Raw genomic sequence first — 23,095 nt, 5'->3', positions numbered from 1 at the left:
GCAGGAACTTCAGAAGCTTCTGAATGGTGATTTCATTGTTTATTAAAGCAGACATGGCAGGAGGGGTGACGGGTTTACTTCTCAGCTGTGCGTGTAGCGCCTGGTACTCCTATTCAGGTCCTCACTTGGAGGTGACATGTTAGGTCCCCCTTTTGTCTCCCATTGATCTCTGTAGTTTGTGTATTCAGCAGCAGTGGAGTTAATGGCGTACCTGCAGGCGCTTGGTCATGGCAAGCTTGTGGACGCCATATGATGACTAGAAGTAGTGCGGCGGCCTGCCCCCTGTAGAGTCTACTAATGTGCGGGATTGTCGGAGCTTAGAAGAAAGACCCTAACAAGTCAGTGCGGGATTTCAGGACGCTCTCTGAGCTCTGGAGCTTGATGTCCTCTGTCCTGCTACTATTGGGATGAATTACTGCGCAAAGCTTCCTCCTCATTGTACCTTCTTACTGCGATCCAAATGAAATCTGTCCGAATTGTTTTTTAAATTTGAAGCCCTTAAATCTATTACATGTGATTTTTAAAATAATCAGTATTCTGCCCAGTACATCTGCCTTATTAGGCCCACGCTGTTGGCTGGAGGCACCCTTTATTCATCTATTCATTTCAGTTCCTATGTTAAAGGGGTTTTCTGGAGACCCGTCCTCAGGATACTTTGTAGTGTTGGAGCAGTGTAATTATTGCTGATTGTCCCTTTCACTTGAATGTGAGGGGAAACTGTAATTACACTGCACCGCCGATGGCGTCCAGATAAACGGAGGGCGCTGCTCTCGCACCTGCGCCGCAACCTCCTCAGGCTGTGTTCACATTTCTGTTTCGGAGATCTGGCGCAAATGCCGGCTGTCGGCTGGGCAGTAAAAGTTGCATGTCATTGCAGTCAGTGGGGATCCGGTGGTGAAGTAGAGGATCCAGCAGGCTGCTCTGTGCCGGATCTCAGAACGGAGATGTGAGCGAAGCCTCAAACAGCTGATCGGCAAGGGTCAATAGACACATCTTGTCCCACAAAAGAACAGGCTTTCATGTGACCCTATGAATGTAAAAGTAAAAAAAAGTTATAGCTCTTGGATGACTGGGACGAAAATTGGTCTAGCCCCAGAGGGGTTAACATTGTTGGGAATCTTTAGGTTTTCTAAAAAATAAATATCCGATAAAATGATTGTCTTGTATACCAAGCTTTTTGAATATCTGCAATCTGCATAATTTACCGCAGTTTATTGCCTGTAATTGCTGGCACTTGACAATTCTGCTGCATCGGGAGATGATTGATTCTGCTTTTATGGCTAATGTACAAATCTTTGACATCTGCTGTCTGAGATGTTCCCGCTCTGAGAAGAGATAATCCTCTGTATATTTGTCAGGCTGGAATAATTAAAGCACAGTGTCCTGCCTTTGGTTTACCAGCTAACTTCTGTAATACACTGTACAGCTGTCACTTAATCCATAACTTATTTCTGGAGCCCCGCTTATAATGAAGGCCCCGGCGGTGCAGCCGAGGATGATTTAATAGATCGCGGATTTGTGTGCTTACTTTCTTAGCTTGTTTTCCCTCCTAACTGTAATAGCTATTTACAGGGAAATAAAGTATTGTGCCACGTGATTACAGGGGCACTCTGCTTTTTGATATATTATGTTTCCAGATCTCTCTTCAGTTTTGATAAGGAGTTGTTAAGCAGTTATAAATGTATTAGAAAGGGGGCAGAATGGGGTAGAAACCCCTCAGGCAATACTTTCATAAAGGCTTCTTTCACACCTGCAGGTGGGTGTTTTGGCCGGCAGACAATGCTGGGAAGCGGCCGGACCGCTGTGAGCTGTGATTTTGTCCAGCCGATTCTCCGGCATATTTGCCGGGTATTGGCCTGATCTCTGCCGGACCCCTTATTGTCAATGTGGTCCAGCGGGAAGGCAGTAGTATCCAGCAGCGCCTGATCTGGAGGACTGTGCTAGGCTGTTCTCTACGGGACTCCCTGCTGCAAGCATGAAACTAGGGTTGTTGCGGGTATCGAAATTTCGATACCCAATCGATACTTTTGTCCCGGTATCGATACGATACCGGGATTTCAGTTTTTTCGATACTGGGCTGCGCTTCTGCGCAGTCTAGTATCTCTGAACATGAGCGCGCTGCTATCGGCGCACTCATGTTCTCTCAGCAGCACGGGGAGAAGGAAGCTGTCCTCCCTCCCCCCTGTGCTGCTGCCGCTGCCACCAATGAGAAGAGAGGGGCGGAGGAGGGGCTGGCGCACTGCGCCACCAATGATAGGACTATGCTGAGCCCACTATATACTTCTCCTGGAGCCTAATGGCTACTGGTAGGTGCTATATAAGCAGACTCTGTTTTATACTGACTTTAAAACCAGCCTTCAGGGGGCAGATTAACTGTACAGGTGTGCATGACTGCATAGAGATCGCCACGCCTCCATTATATACTACAAAGAAAAAATATGGGAGATTCAGCCCGCACAACCCCTAGCAGGTGCAGATTGCTATGGCGAAATACAGATACAAATGTAAAAACACAAAATGTAGTGGGCTCACTATATAGTGGGCTCGGCATGCATGTTGGTACTTGCATCCCTGGATCCGATGAAAGCTGTAATGGCACCGGACGGGGTTAAAAGCAGAGTGTGCTTGGCGTGCATGCTGTACCTGCGCTCCCTGGACTTTATGTGGCTGTCATGGCCCATAAAAGGTAGGAACTAGTGTTAGGGACCACTCATGAAGGCGACCTTGACGTGGTGAGTGGCTTATTACGCTTTGGCCAAAATGTACACCAATGCCTTATTCAACATCCAGCATAAAGGCAGGGCAGAGTGCTGGTTGCAGTGTGTGATTGCATTTTGTGTTTTTACGTTTGTATCTGTATTTCGCCATAGCAATCTGCACCTGCTAGGGGTTGTGCGGGCTGAATCTCCCATATTACATATCGCCACGTCAGAAAAGTCCAAACTATTAAAATATAAAAAAAAAAAAATCTAGGTGGTGAATGCCGGAACAGAAAAAAATCAATAAAACCTGCGCGATTCGCCATTTTTAAAAATGCGGAATGCACGTGGCTTTTTTGGTTTATTTTTTCCGCGTGGTATCAAGTATCGCAATACTTTTTCATGGTATCGAAACCGAATCAAAATTTTGGTATCGCAACAACTCTACATGAAACTAGCCTAACCGATACTGCTCTACGCATCCTCGTCGCTTGCGACGCGCAGGAAATGACCGCTTAGCCTGTCGCTGGCGGCACCAGTAGCCCACCCCGGCCAGTTATCTGTGTGGTCGATAAGCCCTTAAATGCCAGCCAGTCCCTTTAACTAAAGGCTTGACGTAGAGGCTGCTTACCGAACTATAATGTAAGGAATATTTCCGCTAAGACCTCACTACTGGAACGTGCTAGGGATTCACTGGTTTATATGCAGAAGTGGAGAACGCCCGTGGTATTTTCACAACAGAATGACTGACTGGAATTTGAGAATTTTTTCTGTGTGGAAAATCTCTGCTTTAGGCCTCATGCGCACAACAGTTGTTTGGGTCCGCAAACGGCGGCTTGGATGCAGACCCATTCGCTGTCCGCATCCCTGGCTCCATTCCGCGGCCCTGCTTAAAAAAAATATAACGTCCGCGCTTTGCGGACAAGAATAGGCATTTATATTGCTGGCACCTGTTCCGTTCTGCAAATTGCGGAAGGCAACATGGTCGACTTCCGTTTTTTGTGGATCGCAAAAAACGGAACGGTCGTGTGCATGAGGCCTTATGTGATTAGTGTCTTAAACGCTTTCCACATGTATTGTGATTTGTGGTGAGGCGTCCAGACCTCTAATCTGCCACGTCTGAACGTTACACTGCTTGTAACGTGGCGTACAAAGTGATAGTTTTCATTGTATTAAAGCAAGTAGAGATCTTGAAAAAGCATTCTTTATGTTTTTATGTACTTTTTTGCTGTAAAAAAAAAAATAAAAAAAAATATAAATGCAACTGTATTGGAAGTTTGCTGATTACTGTGAAAGGATTGTGGTGGGTGATGGTTGGATGTCATGATGTTTAAGACCAAGTGGACAGTTCAGGAGATGCCTCCTTGTCTTCATTCTGATGGATTCATTCAGTTCCATTATCCTGGCAATGAGAGAGATGCAGATTGCAGGTACATGACGCGCTCTTCGGAGAGCTTTTGTTTGACATAAGCTCTGACTTAACACAGCTGCTGTCGTAGGTACTTTACGTCTGTGGCCCCATCACGTCCAGAGGTAGCAGTACAAGCCGGGGTGTGGAGGCATACTGCGGGGCTGCTGCAGGTGCCTCTTGCTGTGGATCTGCGCAGTAATTCAGGGAGCGTAAGCCTCACCGCTGTGCGCTGCAGCCTGACCAGAACGTACATCCGCCACATTCAGGCAAAATAACCTGCCATACATCACCCGTTGATTGGATGCTCATTTGGTTGTGCAGCATATTTACATGGGACAGCTATTGGCCGCTTTAGTCCACAATAATTGGCTTGATTCTTGGCCTATTTAAAAGGCCTCAAAAATCTAGTTTAAAAAAAAATAAAATAAAAAAATTATATATAAAATTCAGCTGTGCCCCTGATTTTACAGTCGGCAGGGTGCTTGTCACTTCCCAAGACTATTACCCTAAATTGGCAAGTTCTAGGGTCAACGTTTTACTGCTGCAGTCATATGCTGAAGTCGCCTCTCATCTTTTAGAAACCCCTTGGAAGATGAAAGTAGTGACCTGATTGACAGGCATGAGCAGATTTTTCTTTTCTTGCCATTTGATACATTGCAGCTTGCGCTCATTCCATTTTTATTTTTTTGTTTGCATTTGTTTGAAGGTTTTCCAGAACGGCAGCATGCTTTGTGGAAGGAGGTCTTTTTGAGGACGGTGTTCCCTCATAAACCTCTGTGGTATACAGTTTCTGTATTACTCCAAGTGCGAATGATCTGTTTTAAAGGGGCAGTCCAGTTGGTATTTTTCTGGCTCAGAGTCCTGTAAAAAATAAATAAAAAAGTCTTGCTTTCCTCTCCCATTTTGTCGGTTTCCCCCATTCTACCGCCAGTCTTTGTTTACTGGAGACGCAGGAAATGAAGCCTAGCCAATCACTGGCTCCGGCAGGGCAGCACTGCGGCCATTAATTGGCTGAGTGGTCACATTTCCTGTGTCAAGAGGGTCCAGGAAGCAGAGACCGGCGGGAAGCCATCTTTGATTTTGGCCGTGACTGCAGCGGTAATTTTGTGGACTTTTGCATGCACATCATTATATATATGTAACCTCTTAAACGGCTCTAATCTGTCGATTAGTGGAGGTCGGGCACTTCTGAAGTGACGCTATGAAGACGTTTCATCTCGGCTGGTCTAGCGCTCTGCATATTACGGAGGGCTGCTTTTTAGTAGAGCTTTGAGGTGTGAGACTGCTTGGGAGAAAACTGTCAACGTGTCGGAGAACAAACACCTAATAATTTAAGTGAAGTGTCTGCTGTGAATAGGGAGTCTTTGAGGAGCGCGCAGCCCAGACAGGTTTATTGGGTCACATCTGCTCTGTTGATGGAGTAGTCTGCAGGGTTTCACTGCTGCCGTATATTGGCTTATGCTAGCCTCATTTGTATTACGAAAATAACCCACGTTTAACCCCTTCCTGCACAATAACCCATGTACAGGTTTGCCAGCAGGACAGCAAGCCTCCGCGTTTAACTGTTTAAGTTCTTGCCATCATTGATATGGGCAAGCAGAATATTATGCTTTTGAGGCTCCGGGCGCTGCTATCTCACGTGACGCTGCCGTCCGGTTTATCTTTCAAGGTCCTAAGTATGTATAGAGGGGTTACCCCCGCTCAGGATTGCCTTCAAAGCCAAGGTAGACTGCAAAGAGCTACATGCACAATGACCCTGGTAGGTTGCCTTAAGATGCCAGTCTTGTGATGAGACCAGTGATTGTCTGCAGCGGTCACATGCTTAGTGCTATGTGACTACACAGACCGGCGTGGACCGCAGTGGCAGCGCTGCATTTGTGGCTTAAATGAGTGCTCCCAGTCTTTAAAAAAAAAAAAAGTACTGAATATGCCTTTAAAATTATCGTCCAAAGCAGTGATGACAGATTTTTGGCCCTACCAGCTACATAAGCTGATTGCTAAGTAGCCTCATCGAAGAAAGGGGGTTTCCTGTACCCCTTTAAATCACAAGGTACTGGGTTAAGGCTCCCTCTGTTACCATCACCTGGGGGGCCTATTGAAGGCCCTGAGAACCGCCGTGACTGTATGTCTATTAGTCTGTGCGGCAGACACGGCCTAATAGACTGCCTGTTACAGTGAAAGGCTATTAATGCATTGGAATACAAGATATACTAGTGCCGTAAAAAAAAACTTTCGTCTAGTGGGACAAAAAAAATTGTTACAGGCTTAGGGTACTTTCACATTTGCGTTATGAAGATCCGGCAGGCAGTTCCGTTGCTGCCTGTCGGATCCAGAAATCTGTGTGCAAACGGATAGCATTTGTAGACTGACGCGGATCCGTCTAACAAATGCATTGAAACACCGGATACGTTTTGCCAGAACACTTGGTGCCGGTTCCGGCATTAATGCATTTCAATGGAAAATCATGCTGGATCCGGCATTCCGGCAAGTGTTCTGGAATTTTGGACGGATAAAATAGCGCAGCATGCTGCAGAATTTCTCAGGTCAAATACCGTACAGTGACTGAACTGAAGACATCCTGATGCATCCTGAACGGATTACTCTCCATTCAGAATGCATGGGGATAAAACGAATCAGTTTGTTTCCGGTATTTAGCCCCTAGGACGGAACTCCATGTCGGAAAAGAATGTTAGGGTCCATTCACACGTCCGTTGTTTCTTTCCTGATCTGTTCCGTTTTTTGCGGGACAGATCTGGACCAGATCTGTACCCATTCATTTTCAATGGGTCCTGAAAAAAAAATCTGACATTGTGCTGTACGTTTTTTTTTTCAGGACCCATTGAAAATGAATGGGTCCAGATCTGTTCCGCAAAAAACGGAACAGATCAGGAAAGAAAAAACGGACGTGTGAATGGACCCTTAGTGTGATAGTACCCTTACAAAGTGTTTTTATTTTGTAAAAGTGGTAAAAACACACCTCCCATATATACATATATATATATATATATATATATATATATATATATATATATATATATATATATATATATATATATATATATATATATATATAACCCTGTTTGATGGAATCCGTGTAATAAAAAACATGTTTAAACTATCCTGTCAACAACGTAAAAACACAAGCCCTCATACAGCTACATGGCTTCTGGCCATCATCTTCCTCCTGGATCTGGTAAATCTTGCGCTGTTTCCATCTTTACATTGCAATAATCTAAGAGTACGCTTGATAGTTGGGAAATTCCACTCTGGCTCTTGGCAGGCTCCGGGCTGCGCTCTGTTATCTTATTAATGATCGGCTGTGGAAACCCTGTCAGCTATTTAAGATTTCCGCCATTGAGGTTTTCTTTTCTTTGTGTCTAATCTGATCTTCAAACCGCGCCATGAAATCTACTCCGTTTATGGAATTGGGGACCAGGATTTAAAAAAGGAAAATATTCAAATATCAGCACCTAATATGAAGAAATCTTACAAAAATGTGTATTTTGAGAACCATCCCTAGTATACCATGATCGACCATAATTATTAAAACCTGCTTAATAGTGTGCAGCGATCATCTGACCGTGTAATACTGCCGCCGATTGCCTGATGAACAAGCAAACGCTCGATCATCGGGTAATCCAAATCTTTTGACATACACAATCATTGTTTGCAGGGGGTGTCTAATAACGGCATACCACTATACAGCATGGGGAGGAGTGATGCCGTAGTGATCGCTGCTCCCCATGCTGCGGAGGAGATTGCTTCATGTAATAGCGAGCAGTCGCCTGCCGCATCAGGCTGTGTAATATAGGCTTTAGTCAATTTATCCGGTCACCTGAACTAGTTAATTGCTGACCAGGATATCTCGCCCCTGTGACAGAACTTCAAAGCCATTAGTTTCTGGCTGGTTTATATGGTGCATATCCTGTAAAGTTAACACAGACTGACAGGTTTACAGCAGGATACTGCAAAAGCCACTTCAGACCTTGTTCACACTTGATGGTTTTTGTCCATTCAGCAGTTCACGACCACATATGGGGTATTTCTGTAAACGGCAGAATCAGGGTAATAAATATTGCGTTTTATTTGGCCGTTAACCCTTGATGTGTTACAGGTAAAAAATGGAAATTCTGCCCAAAAAAAAGTGAAATTTTAAAATGTAATCATCTTTTTCCATTTAATTCTTGTGAAACACCTAAAGCAGGGATCTCAAACTGCGGCCCTCCAGCTTCTGCAAAACTACAACTCCCAGCATGCCTGGACAGCCTACAGGTATCAGCCTACAGCAGGGCATTGTGGGAGTTGTAGTTTTGCAACAGCTGGAGGGCCGCAGTTTGAGATGCCTGACCTAAAGGGTTAACAAGGTTTCTAAAATCAGTTTTGAATAACTTGAGGGGTGTAGTTTCTACAATGAGGTCACTTATGGGTGTTTTCCACTATGTAAGCCCCACAAAGTGACTTTAGAATTGAAGTGGTTCTTAAAAAGTGGGTTTCGGAAATTTTCTTTAAAAAACTTCTAATTCTGATTAAAGGGGTTGGCCACTTTCTAGCTATGTGTTTGTAAGATTATTAAAAAAATCTTTGATATTCTGCACCATTTTCTATATTGGGTATTCTCCCTGGTTGGCCAAATCTTTTGTGCTGTCCACAGAGGTAATGTCCATAAAATGGCGGCTGATGGAGGGTCATGTGACCAGACACATTACTCAAATACACTACACCTGTACTAAACTCCCAAGGCAATTGCCGGTGGCAGATGTGATGTATTAGGCCCCTTTCATACGGGGCGAGTATTCCGTGCGGGTGCAATGCGTGAGGTGAACGCATTGCACCCGCACTGAATCTGGACCCATTCATTTCTATGGGGCTGTTGTGAGCAATGATGCAGGCCCCATAGAAGTGAATGGGGATTTTCACGCACGGTTGCTAGGAGACGATCGGGATGGAGACCCGATCATTATTATTTTCCCTTATAACATGGTTATAAGGGAAAATAATATCATTCTGAATATAGAATGCATAGTACAATAGGGCTGGAGGGGTTAAAAAAATAATAATTTAACTCACCTTAGTCCACTTGATAGCGCTGCCCGGCATCTCGTCTGTCTCCTTTGCTGAACAGGACCTGTGGTGACGTCACTCCGGTCATCACATGTTCCATCACATGATCTTTTACCATAGTGATGGATCATGTGATGACCGGAGTGACGTCACCACAGGTCCTGTTCCTGAAATGAATGCTCACCACAGGTCCTATTCACCACAGGTCGACAGAAGAGATGCCGGGCTACGCGATCAAGTGGACTAAAATGAGTTAAATTATTTTTTATTAACCCCTCCAGCGCTAGTTTACTATGCATTCTGTATTCAGAATGCTATTTTCCCTTATAACCATGTTATAAGGGAAAATAATACAATCTACAGAACACCGATCCCAGACCCGAACTTCTGTGAAGAAGCTCAGGTTTGGGTACCAAACATGCCGATTTTTCTCACGCGAGTGCAAAACGCATTACAATGTTTTGCACTCGCGCGGAAAAATCGCGGGTGTTCCCGCAACACACCCGCACATTTTTTGCCCGTCTGAAAGAGGCCTTAGAGTTACGAAGGCTGGGTGACGTGTCTGGAGTTATTTTTGCCTGGTCACATGACCCTCCATCGGAAGCCATTTTATAGACAGACCTCCTGTGTGGACAGCACAGAAGATCTGCCTAACAAGGGAACATCGCTTATGTAATATAGAGAACGGCGCAGATTATCAACAGTGGCTATATTAGTGTCATAGTCATCTTATATACGCATTGGTCAAGTAGCCAGGAAGTGGCCAACCCCTTTAAGGTGAAAAATGGCAAGGTCCTTAAGGTGTTAAAGCAGTCATACTTTTTCATATTTTTAATAATGTGTTGAAGCAGCTTAAAAGTTTTGAAGTTAGAAGAGTCACGGGTCTCAACCAAGGCCCCCATGTAGCAACCCTGTTGTGTGTAGTGCAGAGCGGTGAACATTAAAGGAAAGAACGTTGGGCTTTCAACGCTCCTCTTGTATATACAGTGTAAAAAGCGGAAACCCAGGAGAATTCTGATGGTTATCTCATAAGTACTGTCTGAAGTGTAGAATTTCTGACTTCTGAAAAGGGTTACAATGACAGCAGTTATAGGGATGCAATTCAGTTTCTGCAAACAGCATGGGCTTGCAGTCCATCGTTATCCTTTCCGCTTTTCTTTTTTAATCTAGCCTGCTGTCGCCTCCAAAATAAATTTTAATGTAGGCATATATGGTGGTAGATTTGGTGCCCAAAACCATACTTGCCGTTCTAGTGAAAGTGCAGTCCTCTAATCCAGAGAAGTTCTTCCGTTTATCATTATGCTAATGAGGTGTGTGGTGGGTGGAGCTATTCAGGGCCCATCCGTTTGCAGCTTGCACCGCTCTTTGCCTTCCATTTTGATATACAGGGTCAGCCTTACCCCCGACTTTTTCACTCGTGGCACTGAAATCTTGCACCTGTGGCAGTGGTTCCCACTTCGTTCCTGACCTCTATTGATTGTATCGCACACGTGAAAAGCTTTGACTAGTCTGCATAGGTGTGGGATTCCATAGTCAGACGTGATGAGGCAGGGAAAAGCCTGGCCCTTTTAGTAAAAGGTCCATGTTATGTTTATCCCTGAAACTATAATGTCTGTGTAAAGGACCAGGAGTCCAGATGTATAGAAGGTAAGCCTATACGGTGAAGCTGCAGTTATATAAACCTCCTGTCTGTACTGTCTGCGTGTGACGACTCTCCAGTGTATTTCTATGGGATGTAGCTTCACAGTGGTCTCCCAGCCTTCTGCAGGAGAGGGAGATGACAGGACAGACAGGCTGCACGCTACATTACACAGGAGTATGTGGAAACCCTGCAGTGTGAGGGGACAGTGGTTCTGTGTCATGGCTGCTCTTACATTGTGTAGAGTGTTAAGACTCCGCCCCCTCTGCATAGCTAGGTATTATGGAAAATGTAGGATCCATTAGGATACCATATGTGAGGGGAAGGAGGAATCGCATAAAACAGGTATACACAATGCATACGGGACTACTTCTATCTTATTCTTCAATAATGGCCTATCCTGCACTATATAGGCAAAGAGAAAAAATCCTGGAGTGCTTCCATAATCCCTTAGTGACCATCCATATGTGTTTTTACGGCGGTCACTAAGGGGCCGCAGCTTTTTTACGACGGCCCAGTCTAAGCGCTGCACGGGTCCCGGCTCTCACATGAGAGCCGTGGCCCTGCTCTAACAGCCCAGACCGGACTCCCTCTGTCTCCCATCGGCACCCCACAAATGCGATCGCGTGTGAAGGCTTGCCTGGTGTCTGATGTAGGCCCCAGACCAGCCTTCAGTAATTTCCAGCAGGCTGCGCCTCTGCTAGTCAATGTTAGAATAGCATTGCCATTAAAATGCAATGCACTATGGGGGTAGTGCATTGCATTTTAAAAGCAATCAAAAAGCTGTCTGGTAAAAAAAAAAAAAAAAAAAATTTTTATGAAAAGGAAATCTTTTTCAAATGCAAAGAAAAATCTTCCCCATATGTTTGATATTGCTGTGTCCGTAACGATTATGTATTTGGTATCACTGTAATATTACTGACCCAGAGAATAAAGATATGTTTATACCGAAAAATGAACGGTGTAAAATTTGTAATGTAAAAACACAGTGGCAGCATTGCTGGTTTTCCCATCTCTGTCCAGAAAGAATTAATGAAAGTTAATCAGTTATGTGTACCCCAAAATGGCGCCATCAAAAACAAGCCCTCGTAAAGCTGTATAGACGAAAAAAATAAAAATATTTGCCCTTTCACACGAGTGAGTATTCCCAATGCGTAATGAGAACGCATTGCGTCTGCACGGAATCCGAATATTTTCATTTCAATGGGGCTGTGTACATGTGCGTTGGTTTTCAAGCATCACTTGTGAGGTGCGTAAAAATCGCAGCATGTTCTATATTCTGCTATTTTCACGCACCGCAGGCTCTATAGAAGTGAATGGAGCTGCGTGAAAATCGAATCCGCAAATTCTTGCGGTTTTCACGGATCGTTGCTAAGAGATGTTTGTTAACAATCAGGTTTTTTATCACGCATGTGCAAAACGCATTAAATCACATTGCACCGCGCGATAAAAACTGAACGCGATCGCAAACAAAACTGAATTGCCTTGCTTGCGAAATCGCACATTTTTTTTTTCACTGAACGCATCCGCAATGCATCCGCACCTAATCTAGACATGCTCGTCTGCATTTGGAACTCGACGATGAAAAATGGAAGAACGGTTGGTCAGTAAAGCAGGCTGGGCACTAAGGGGTTAAAGGGACACTGAACCAGAATCCAGACAAATATCTTTGTTAGGTAACTCCGGTAGTCTGTTCTGACAGAGGAGCAGGCTACCGGAGATATCCTATCCGGCCTCTGGCAGTGATCCAGAGAGCTCTGACAGGCTGTTCCCTGCTGGATCTATGAAGGCTAGTGTGAAACTAGCCTAAAACGTTGTATAGCGAGACAATGTTATGTAAAATAATACAGCAAGGTGTCTTTAAAGAGGACGTATAACCTCTCCTGACATGTTTAAGGCTATGTCCACATCTGCATTTGGTAAATCCATTAGTCTGGAAAAACAGCCTGGCGGATCTCCAAACACTAGTGTGAAACTAGGCTTGGATGTTTCTGGAGATCTCCATTCTCCTGGCAGACCGCAGTGTGTCTTGAGCAATTGGACACATTCCCTGCGGAGACCACTTGGGAGTGAGCATTAAAGCGTACCTCCTCTTTCAACAAACTGCATTAATACAATGTGTACAGTTTCTGGCCGTTATGACTATTTTTAGCCGTTTACTGCTATGTATGCTAGATCTTTAGTTTGTAGTTCTCACAGAATTTGTGGGTGGAGACTAGCTCCCATCAACTGCACTCTAAGTAGAGGATAATCAGTTACCTAACTTTATTACACACTCTTAGAAGCTGCACAAGGATCATGGAGGACATTACAGAGAAGTACTAACGTGTGAATATAGCATTTGGGCTCAGATGTAAACGTCTTATTTAGCTGCAGCAGTCTGTCGGTGCCTGTCTTGTCTGCCGTAGATCTTGCTCACTCCCCTCTCCATCGACTTGTATTGACATGTGTTATCTGATCCTTCAGGGAGCTGATGTGTCCTGAAAACTTAAAGAGAAATTTCAAAGCGAAAAACTTTCAGCAAATGGGGTTAGGAGGTAATCAACTCATAACGTAACTAGACGCTTCTCTCTGATGAGATATATTACAAAGTTTATTATGGCCGCCTGAACTATTGATTTATGATTTTAGTTGCTTGACAAGTTAGTGAGCAATTAATACTCTTTTTACCACAAGGCAAGGAAGACTTAGGTTACTGTCACACTAGCGTTATTCTTTTCCGGCAACGAGTTCAGTCATAGGGGCTCAATACCGGAAAAGAACTGATCAGTTTCATCCCCATGCATTCTGAATGGAGAGAAATCCGTTCAGGATGCATCAGGATGTCTTCAGTTCAGTCATTGAACGGCGCTTTGGACGGAGGAAATACCGCAGCATGCTGCAGTATTATCTCCATCCAAAATGCCGGATCAGTTGCCGGAATGCCGGATTTACATTGAAATGTATTAGTGCCGGATCTGACATTTTAAAAATACCGCAATGCTAGCCCAGTTTGGGGAGAGAGGGCGAGGCATCTCAAAATACCCTTTAATAGGCATACTGAGGTTGCAGGGTCCGAGGGGCATCATCTCTCCGCTTTATACACATCTCCTCAGTAATCGCATGGCGGTGAACCTTCTCGCTATTGAGTAAATGGAAAATTTCTGTGACGGCTGATGATTGGAATGAGGCTTTAATGGCTCCGATGAAGGTCTCAATCAATCGACAATAGATTGATTCAGCTGTTTATATTGCACAGAAGTTACCTTACACCTGCTAGGTTATCACACCATAGGTGCCTGAGAGATGATGCCGACTTTTGGCATCTAATGTGGGATTGTACTTACTTGAGAGGCTATTGGAGGGAGGTGGTAGAGGTATTGTCAACTTTGGTTCCCTCTGCAGTACCTTTTGTGTACTGGGTATATTAGATGAGGAGGCATGGGGGCATTACCATAGTGTTTCTGAGTGAGACCCTATTTCTTGCTAGAAAAGCCATTGCTTTGAGATGGATGGCAGAGCACCCACACTAAGCCAGTGGAAATCACTAGTTAATCACGCTGTGAGCCTGAGCATGGAAATAATTGTATTTATGCAGAGAAAATGTCCTAAAAAATGTCACAAGGTATGGGGAGAATGGTGCTCATCCTCCCTAACATTACACAACGCATGCATGCACTCTGGCCGATATTGATAGCCCACCTGATGTATAATCGTGTAAGTCTCATCTTCTGGGTCATAGCTTTATTATATCTGTCCCTCACTCCCCTCTGATTAAGAATGGGTTTTATGTACCTCTTGTAAGATCCTTAGGGGTCTCTCATGATTTCTGTGTATCCCCTGCGAGGGATGTCTCCTTGCTATGTTTCTTTGTCTCATGCCTTATTTGTTAAAACGAGTTGAAAAAAATATATAACGAATGCATTTCTCCAGAGGACATCCGGACAGACGGATCCGTTCTTGCAATGCATTTGTAAGACGGATCCACATCCGGGTCCGTCTACAAATGCTGTCCGTTGGCATGCAGATTGCCGGATCGCTCTGCCGCAAGTGTGAAAGTAGCCTTATATACACCAAAGCAGCCCATACACTAGAGATTTTGAACAACCAAAAAGAGCATTTTTGTGACATTTGGTTAGATATCCTTGGATTTTTCCAGTTGGCGCTATGGTTTGGATCTATTTCTCATAAATGACTGGTCCATTTATAGGAGCTCAGACTGGGTCATAGATTGGAGCTCAGCTTAGACCAGAGATTGAACTGCGATTTGTCATTTTAACTTATGGCTTTGTTGTCCAAAAAAGACCACCTTCACTGGCCAAGAGTCGTAACACCCTAACGTATGGAGCCTGTATAGAAATCAAATCTAATATGGCAGCAACCTGTTGCTCCATTGAACATTTAGTAATGGTAATCAGTGTTGGCCAGTTCACATTGTTGGTCCGCGAACATATGCGGGCAGCCATCTTTTTTCACAAGTCCAGCGAGGCACAGGTAAGCCCTTACCTGTGCGCGAACCGGTCTGAAAACATGTGCGGTCAGCGGGAGCAGGCAGTTCCGAAAACAGCCACCGGGGGCCTTCATCAGGCTGTTCTCGGAACTGCCTGCTCCCGGTGAACGCATTTGTTTTCAGACTGGTTCGCGCACAGGCACAGGTAAGGGCTTACCTGTGCCTTGCCGGACTTGTGAAAAAAGATGGCAGCCCGCATATGTTCGCAGGCGAACAATGCGAACTGGCCATCACTGATGGTCATAGATATTTCAGCTGCTGTTTTTCACAGTTGTTCGTTTGCTAGCTGCTTTTTTTTTTTTTTTGGGCTACTTTCAAACTCGCGTTTTGTGCGGATCCGTTTGTATTATCTTTAACATAGCCATTGAAAGTCAATGGAGGACGGATCAGTTTTCTATTGTGCCAGATTGCGTCATAAAAAACTGATCCGTCCCAATTGACTTACATTGTGTGCCAGGACGGATCCGTTTGGCTCAGTTCCGTCAAGCTGACGGCAAAGCGATGCAGGCAGCGTTTTGGTGTGCGCCTCCAGAGGGCAATGGAGACAGAACGGAGGAGAACTGATGCATTCCTTTTCCATTCAGAATGCATTAGGGCAAAACTGATCTGTTTTGAACGGCTTGTGAGAGCCCTGAACGGATCTTAGAAACGGAAAGCCAAAACGCAAGTGTGAAAGTAGCCTAAGATGCAGCAATTAATAGTATTGGCATTTCCCATAAATACTTGTTTACTAAGGGGATTATGCATGGTTTTCTCTTGTGTTAAGTAAAGACTTAAGTAGTTATTTGGAGATTATTGTGATCAAGGCTGAATTATAAATCAGTCCCCCCGAAAAAAAAAAAGATCTTTGAAGTTCTGGTACAGCCTTTCCTCCGTCCGTACATCAATATTACTGAAGATATTAGGCATACAGGATTGTGCGCTGAGGAATGAGATCAAGATGAAAAGTAAGAGGAAAGGCTGTTTGCGTGTTTTAACAAGTCTGCTTTCGAACTGGAGCACCAGTAAGAATCTATGAAACGGCGAAGTGCTAGGATGAAATATTAATGCATTGTCTGGAGACAAGCACTTGAAAGGGAACGGCGTACTAAAGCAGTCTTATACAGGGACTGTGACGTCCTTTGTATCCCCCAAGCGCTCCTCCATTAAACTCTCATGATACTAATACCACACTTGAAAATACAACCTTCCTAAACTGAGCATGGCTGCTTTCTATTTCTTGAAATCTTAATTCAAAGTTTTTTCTTTGTTTTTTTTCTTGTTTGCTTTAAAGGGGTTGCCCGGGTTCAGAGCTGAACCCAGACATACCCAGAATTTCACCCAGGCAGCTTCCCTGACAAGAGCATAGGAGCATTTCATGCTCCGATGCTCTCCTTTGCCCTGCACTGAATTGCAGAGGGCAAAGGCATTTTGTTGAGTTCCAGTGACGAACCGGGCTCTCCTTCGGGCTGCCAGGCGGAGGCTTGTGCCCAGCAGTTACCCCTGTAGTTCACCGGCACTGTTGGGCGGGCTTTAGCGCTGCCGTAGCCTGTAAAATGGCTAAGGCAACGCTGAAGCCTGCCGATCAGAGCCGGTGACGTCACCGAACACACTGCTGGACGAAAGCTTCCGCCCGGCAGTATGTTATAGTAAATAAAAGAACCCTTGACCTGCGCATGAACTACTCCGATGCTCAAGTCGGGGGGGGGGGGCTGCCTGGCTGAAATTATGGGTATGTCTAGGTTCAGCTCTGAACACGGACAACCGCTTTAAAAAAAAAAGGGGGGGAAATAATCCATACATTGAGCTTTTTTTTCGGCACATGAATGGGTTCCTCTATTTCATTCACATGCATTTTACTGGATTTTTCATAACCTATGAAGTGTGAGTGTGACCCTTATAGGAGAGTATACGCTTTCTCTATCAGTTAAATGGGTTGTCCAGAAATTTACAAAAGTATGGTATGAATGGAAAATGCTATCAAATAAAAAAAACTTCTTGCCTGTTAAAGGGGTTCTCTGGTATTTTGATATTTATGGCTTATCTCTAGGTAATCAATATCAGATTGGCAGGGGTCCAACACCCAGGACCCCCACTGATCAGCTGTTCAATAAGGCTGAGAGAGATTAGGTCTCTTCCCAGGCCACTGATGTAACCGCGCTGCTTAGTCACATTGAAGTGAATGGGGCTGAGCCACTTCAGATGGACAACGCTGTGAGGAGGTCATAGTGCTCACCGGCACGCCAAGGCTTTCTCAAACAGCTGATCGTGGGGTTGCCAGGAGTTGTACCCCCGTCGATCTCATATTAATGACCTATCCTGAGGGTGGGCCATCGATATGAAAATCCCGGGTAACCCCTTTAAATTCATCAAGGAGACTATGATTGCCCCTGTTTTACTTTCGTGCTGCAGTGATGGGCAATACACCCAAGTGACCGCTGCAGCTAATCACTGGCCTCTGCAGTCTTCATCAGCACTCAGGCTGCAGTGGTAATGTGGATGTGTGGCACATCATCTCTGGAAGTGGGGACTACCAGTGTGTCAGCTCTGGAGCGGTACGGTACTGAACAGGTGATATATTTTTATTTATTTTTTTGCTCAATTTTTAAACTCCTGGACAAGCTCCTTCACTGTGAGGTGACATTTCTCTTAGGCTGGGTTCACACCTGAGCGTTTTACAGCGCGTTCCTACGCGCTGTAAAACGCACAACAGGCAAGAACCAATGATTCCCTATGGGAATGGTTCTCACCTGGGCGTTTTACAGCGCGTACGATCGCGCTGTAAAACGCCCGACGCTCAAACAAGTGCTTGAGCTTTTTTTTGGGCGTTTGTCGCGCGTTCCCGCACATAGATATTCGGGAACGCGCGACAATGTGTGCACGCCTGTCTCTGTATGCGCGATTGTAAACGCCCGTACAATCGCGCATACAGAGCGCTCGTTTCAGAACGCTCAGGTCTGAACCCAGCCTTACTCATTTGTACCTGTGTTCCACTTTGGCTTGTGACCTCTTCTCCCATCACGGTTACTTCTGATGTAAATTGTTATTGGTGCTGTCGGCTCTTTGGGTTCACTGTCAGAGAGATCTACCTCTTAATGTATTTCGGTCTGTCTTCGTCAATAGGAGATAAATGAGGGAAAATAAAGATCAAATAACTTTTATTTCACTGGCTTTGTGTGTCATTTACTTGGCTTTTATTGCTTCCTTTGCTCTTTTCAGTTTCTTCCTGCCTTTGCTGCTAGTGTCCCAAATTACTCTTTTATGATTTACCCCCAGTCACCATCTGTAGATCTCAGCTCATCACTTCCTCCGTCTTCCAGTAGTGCAGACTAAGAAATGTTTTGTCACTCTACTGTAAACCCAAATTAAAGTGTCTAGTTTTAAAGGAAATGTCAACAGAAAATGACCTATTGTTTAAATCACGTTTTTTTATTTAACATATTTTTAAAGAACTTTTGGTGATATATTTTTAATTTTCAATATCTATATTTAAGATATTTAAGGGCCACCAAGCCTAATAGGCACCACTTTTTGGTCTGTGCAGATCACTTTACTGCAGTTACCTACTTATCTATACACCGAGGCAATATCATTACAGTCAGGAGTAGAATGACAGATAAGACAGGATCCACCATTTATAGTAGGTGATATCACAGCTTATTAGGGATGAGCGAACTCGAACTGTATAGTTCGGGTTCGTACCGAATTTTGGGGTGTCCGTGACACGGACCCGAACCCGGACATTTTCGTAAAAGTTCGGGTTCGGTGTTCGTCGCTTTCTTCTCGCTTTTGTGACGCTTTCTTGGCGCTTTTTGAAAGGCTGCAAAGCAGCCAATCAACAAGCGTCATACTACTTGCCCCAAGAGGCCATCACAGCCATGCCTACTATTGGCATGGCTGTGATTGGCCAGAGCACCATGTGACCCAGCCTCTATTTAAGCTGGAGTCACATAGCGCCGCCCGTCACTCTGCTCTGATTAGCGTAGGGAGAGGTTGCGGCTGCGACAGTAGGGCGAGATTAGGCAGATTAACTCCTCCAAAGGACTTGATTAACTGATCGATCTGCAGCTGTGGATCATTGAGCTGCTGATCCTCAATTGCTCACTGTTTTTAGGCTGCCCAGACCGTTTGTCAGTCACATTTTTCTGGGGTGATCGGCGGCCATTTTGTGTCTTGTGGTGCGCCAGCACAAGCTGCGACCAAGTGCATTTAACCCTCAATGGTGTGGTTGTTTTTTGGCTAAAGCCTACATCAGGGTGAAGCTGTCACACCAAGTGCATTTAACCAGCAATAGTCTGTTTATTTTTTGGCCATATACTAAATCAGGGGCAAGCTGCGCCCGTCACAAAGTGCATTTAACCAGCAATAGTCTGTTCATTTTTTGGCCATATACTACATCAGGGGCAAGCTGCGCCCGTCACCAAGTGCATTTAACCCTCAGTAGTGTGGTTGGTCAAGCTGTGACACCAAGTGCATTTAACCAGCAATAGTCTGTTCATTTTTTGGCCATATACTACATCAGGGGCAAGCTGCGCCCATCACCAAGTGCATTTAACCAGCAATAGTGTGGTTATTTTTTGGCCATATCCCAGTCTAATTCTGTCACTAAATCCATACCGGTCACCCAGCGCCTAAATACTAGGCCTCAAATTTATATCCCGCTAAATCTCTCGTTACCGCTGTCCTGTTGTGGCTGGGAAAGTTATTTAGTGTCCGTCAAAGCACATTTTTTGTTCTGGGTTGAAATACAATTCCCAATTTAGCAATTTAAAAATTTAGTGGTTTCTGCTGTATCAGAGCTATTTGAAATCTATCCCTAAAAGGGTATATAATATTCAAGGTGCACATAGGGTCATTCAGAATAACTTCACACACCCGCTACTGTGCATTTCCAAGTCTAATTCTGTCACTAAACCCATACCTGTCACCCAGCGCCTAAATACTAGGCCTCAAATTCATATCCAGCTAAATCTGTCGTTAGTGCTGTAGCTGGGCGAGTTATTTAGTGTCCGTTCAAGCACATTTCTTGTTCTGGGTTGAAATACAATTCCCAATTTAGCAATTTCATAATTTAGTGGTTTCTGCTATATCAGAGCTATTTGAAATCTATCCCTAAAAGGGTATATAATATTCAAGGTGCACATTGGGTCATTCAGAATAACTTCACACACACCCGCTACTGTGTATTTCTAAGTCTAATTCTGTCACTAAACCCATACCTGTCACCCAGCGCCTAAATACTAGGCCTCAAATTTATATCCTGCTAAATCTCTCGTTAACGCTGTCCTGTTGTGGCTGGGAAAGTTATTTAGTGTCCGTCAAAGCACATTTTTTGTTCTGGGTTGAAATACAATTCCCAATTTAGCAATTTCATAATTTAGTGGTTTCTGCTATATCAGAGCTATTTGAAATCTATCCCTAAAAGGGTATATAATATTCAAGGTGCACATTGGGTCATTCAGAATAACTTCACACACACCCGCTACTGTGTATTTCCAAGTCTAATTCTGTCACTAAACCCATACCTGTCACCCAGCGCCTAAATACTAGGCCTCAAATTTATATCCTGCTAAATCTCTCGTTAACGCTGTCCTGTTGTTGCTGGGAAAGTTATTTAGTGTCCGTCAAAGCACATTTTTTGTTCTGGGTTGAAATACAATTCCCAATTTAGCAATTTCATAATTTAGTGGTTTCTGCTATATCAGAGCTATTTGAAATCTATCCCTAAAAGGGTATATAATATTCAAGGTGCACATTGGGTCATTCAGAATAACTTCACACACACCCGCTACTGTGCATTTCCAAGTCTAATTCTGTCACTAAATCCATACCGGTCACCCAGCGCCTAAATACTAGGCCTCAAATTTATATCCCGCTGAATTTGAATACAATACATTGGGCCAAATAATATATTTGTTGTTGTGGTGAACCATAACAATGAGAAAAACATCTAGTAAGGGACGCGGACGTGGACATGGTCGTGGTGGTGTTAGTGGACCCTCTGGTGCTGGGAGAGGACGTGGCCGTTCTGCCACATCCACACGTCCTAGTGTACCAACTACCTCAGGTCCCAGTAGCCGCCAGAATTTACAGCGATATATGGTGGGGCCCAATGCCGTTCTAAGGATGGTAAGGCCTGAGCAGGTACAGGCATTAGTCAATTGGGTGGCCGACAGTGGATCCAGCACGTTCACATTATCTCCCACCCAGTCTTCTGCAGAAAGCGCACAGATGGCGCCTGAAAACCAACCCCATCAGTCTGTCACATCACCCCCATGCATACCAGGGAAACTGTCTCAGCCTCAAGTTATGCAGCAGTCTCTTATGCTGTTTGAAGACTCCGCTGGCAGGGTTTCCCAAGGGCATCCACCTAGCCCTTCCCCAGCGGTGAAAGACATAGAATGCACTGACGCACAACCACTTATGTTTCCTGATGATGAGGACATGGGAATACCACCTCAGCATGTCTCTGATGATGACGAAACACAGGTGCCAACTGCTGCGTCTTTCTGCAGTGTGCAGACTGAACAGGAGGTCAGGGATCAAGACTGGGTGGAAGACGATGCAGGGGACGATGAGGTCCTAGACCCCACATGGAATGAAGGTCGTGCCACTGACTTTCACAGTTCGGAGGAAGAGGCAGTGGTGAAACCGAGCCAACAGCGTAGCAAAAGAGGGAGCAGTGGGCAAAAGCAGAACACCCGCCGCCAAGAGACTCCGCCTGCTACTGACCGCCGCCATCTGGGACCGAGCACCCCAAAGGCAGCTTCAAGGAGTTCCCTGGCATGGCACTTCTTCAAACAATGTGCTGACGACAAGACCCGAGTGGTTTGCACGCTGTGCCATCAGAGCCTGAAGCGAGGCATTAACGTTCTCAACCTGAGCACAACCTGCATGACCAGGCACCTGCATGCAAAGCATGAACTGCAGTGGAGTAAACACCTTAAAACCAAGGAAGTCACTCAGGCTCCCCCTGCTACCTCTTCTGCTGCTGCCGCCTCGGCCTATTCTGCTGCTGCCGCCTCGGCCTCTTCCTCCGCCTCTGGAGGAACGTTGGCACCTGCCGCCCAGCAAACAGGGGATGTACCACCAACACCACCACCACCACCTCCGTCACCAAGCGTCTCAACCATGTCACACGCCAGCGTTCAGCTCTCCATCTCACAAACATTTGATAGAAAGCGTAAATTCCCACCTAGCCACCCTCGATCCCTGGCCCTGAATGCCAGCATTTCTAAACTACTGGCCTATGAAATGCTGTCATTTAGGCTGGTGGACACAGACAGCTTCAAACAGCTCATGTCGCTTGCTGTCCCACAGTATGTTGTTCCCAGCCGGCACTACTTCTCCAAGAGAGCCGTGCCTTCCCTGCACAACCAAGTATCCGATAAAATCAAGTGTGCACTGCGCAACGCCATCTGTAGCAAGGTCCACCTAACCACAGATACGTGGACCAGTAAGCACGGCCAGGGACGCTATATCTCCCTAACTGCACACTGGGTAAATGTAGTGGCAGCTGGGCCCCAGGCGGAGAGCTGTTTGGCGCACGTCCTTCCGCCGCCAAGGATCGCAGGGCAACATTCTTTGCCTCCTGTTGCCACCTCCTCCTTCTCGGCTTCCTCCTCCTCTTCTTCCACCTGCTCATCCAGTCAGCCACACACCTTCACCACCAACTTCAGCACAGCCCGGGGTAAACGTCAGCAGGCCATTCTGAAACTCATATGTTTGGGGGACAGGCCCCACACCGCACAGGAGTTGTGGCGGGGTATTGAACAACAGACCGACGAGTGGTTGCTGCCGGTGAGCCTCAAGCCCGG

General features: G+C 45.2%; 1 protein-coding gene across 1 annotated transcript in view; it reads left to right on the top strand.

Annotated features, from left to right (window-relative positions):
- DIPK2A (divergent protein kinase domain 2A) overlaps positions 1 to 23,095 on the top strand; it is a 61,260-nt gene that overhangs the window by 11,058 nt on the left and 27,107 nt on the right. The window lies entirely within an intron of this gene.

This window comes from Bufo gargarizans, chromosome 4, assembly GCF_014858855.1.
Source record: "Bufo gargarizans isolate SCDJY-AF-19 chromosome 4, ASM1485885v1, whole genome shotgun sequence".
In the NCBI taxonomy this organism is placed as follows: domain Eukaryota; kingdom Metazoa; phylum Chordata; class Amphibia; order Anura; family Bufonidae; genus Bufo; species Bufo gargarizans.
Note: the sequence above shows the minus strand (reverse complement) of the source record. Positions and strands in the feature narration are given on the sequence as shown.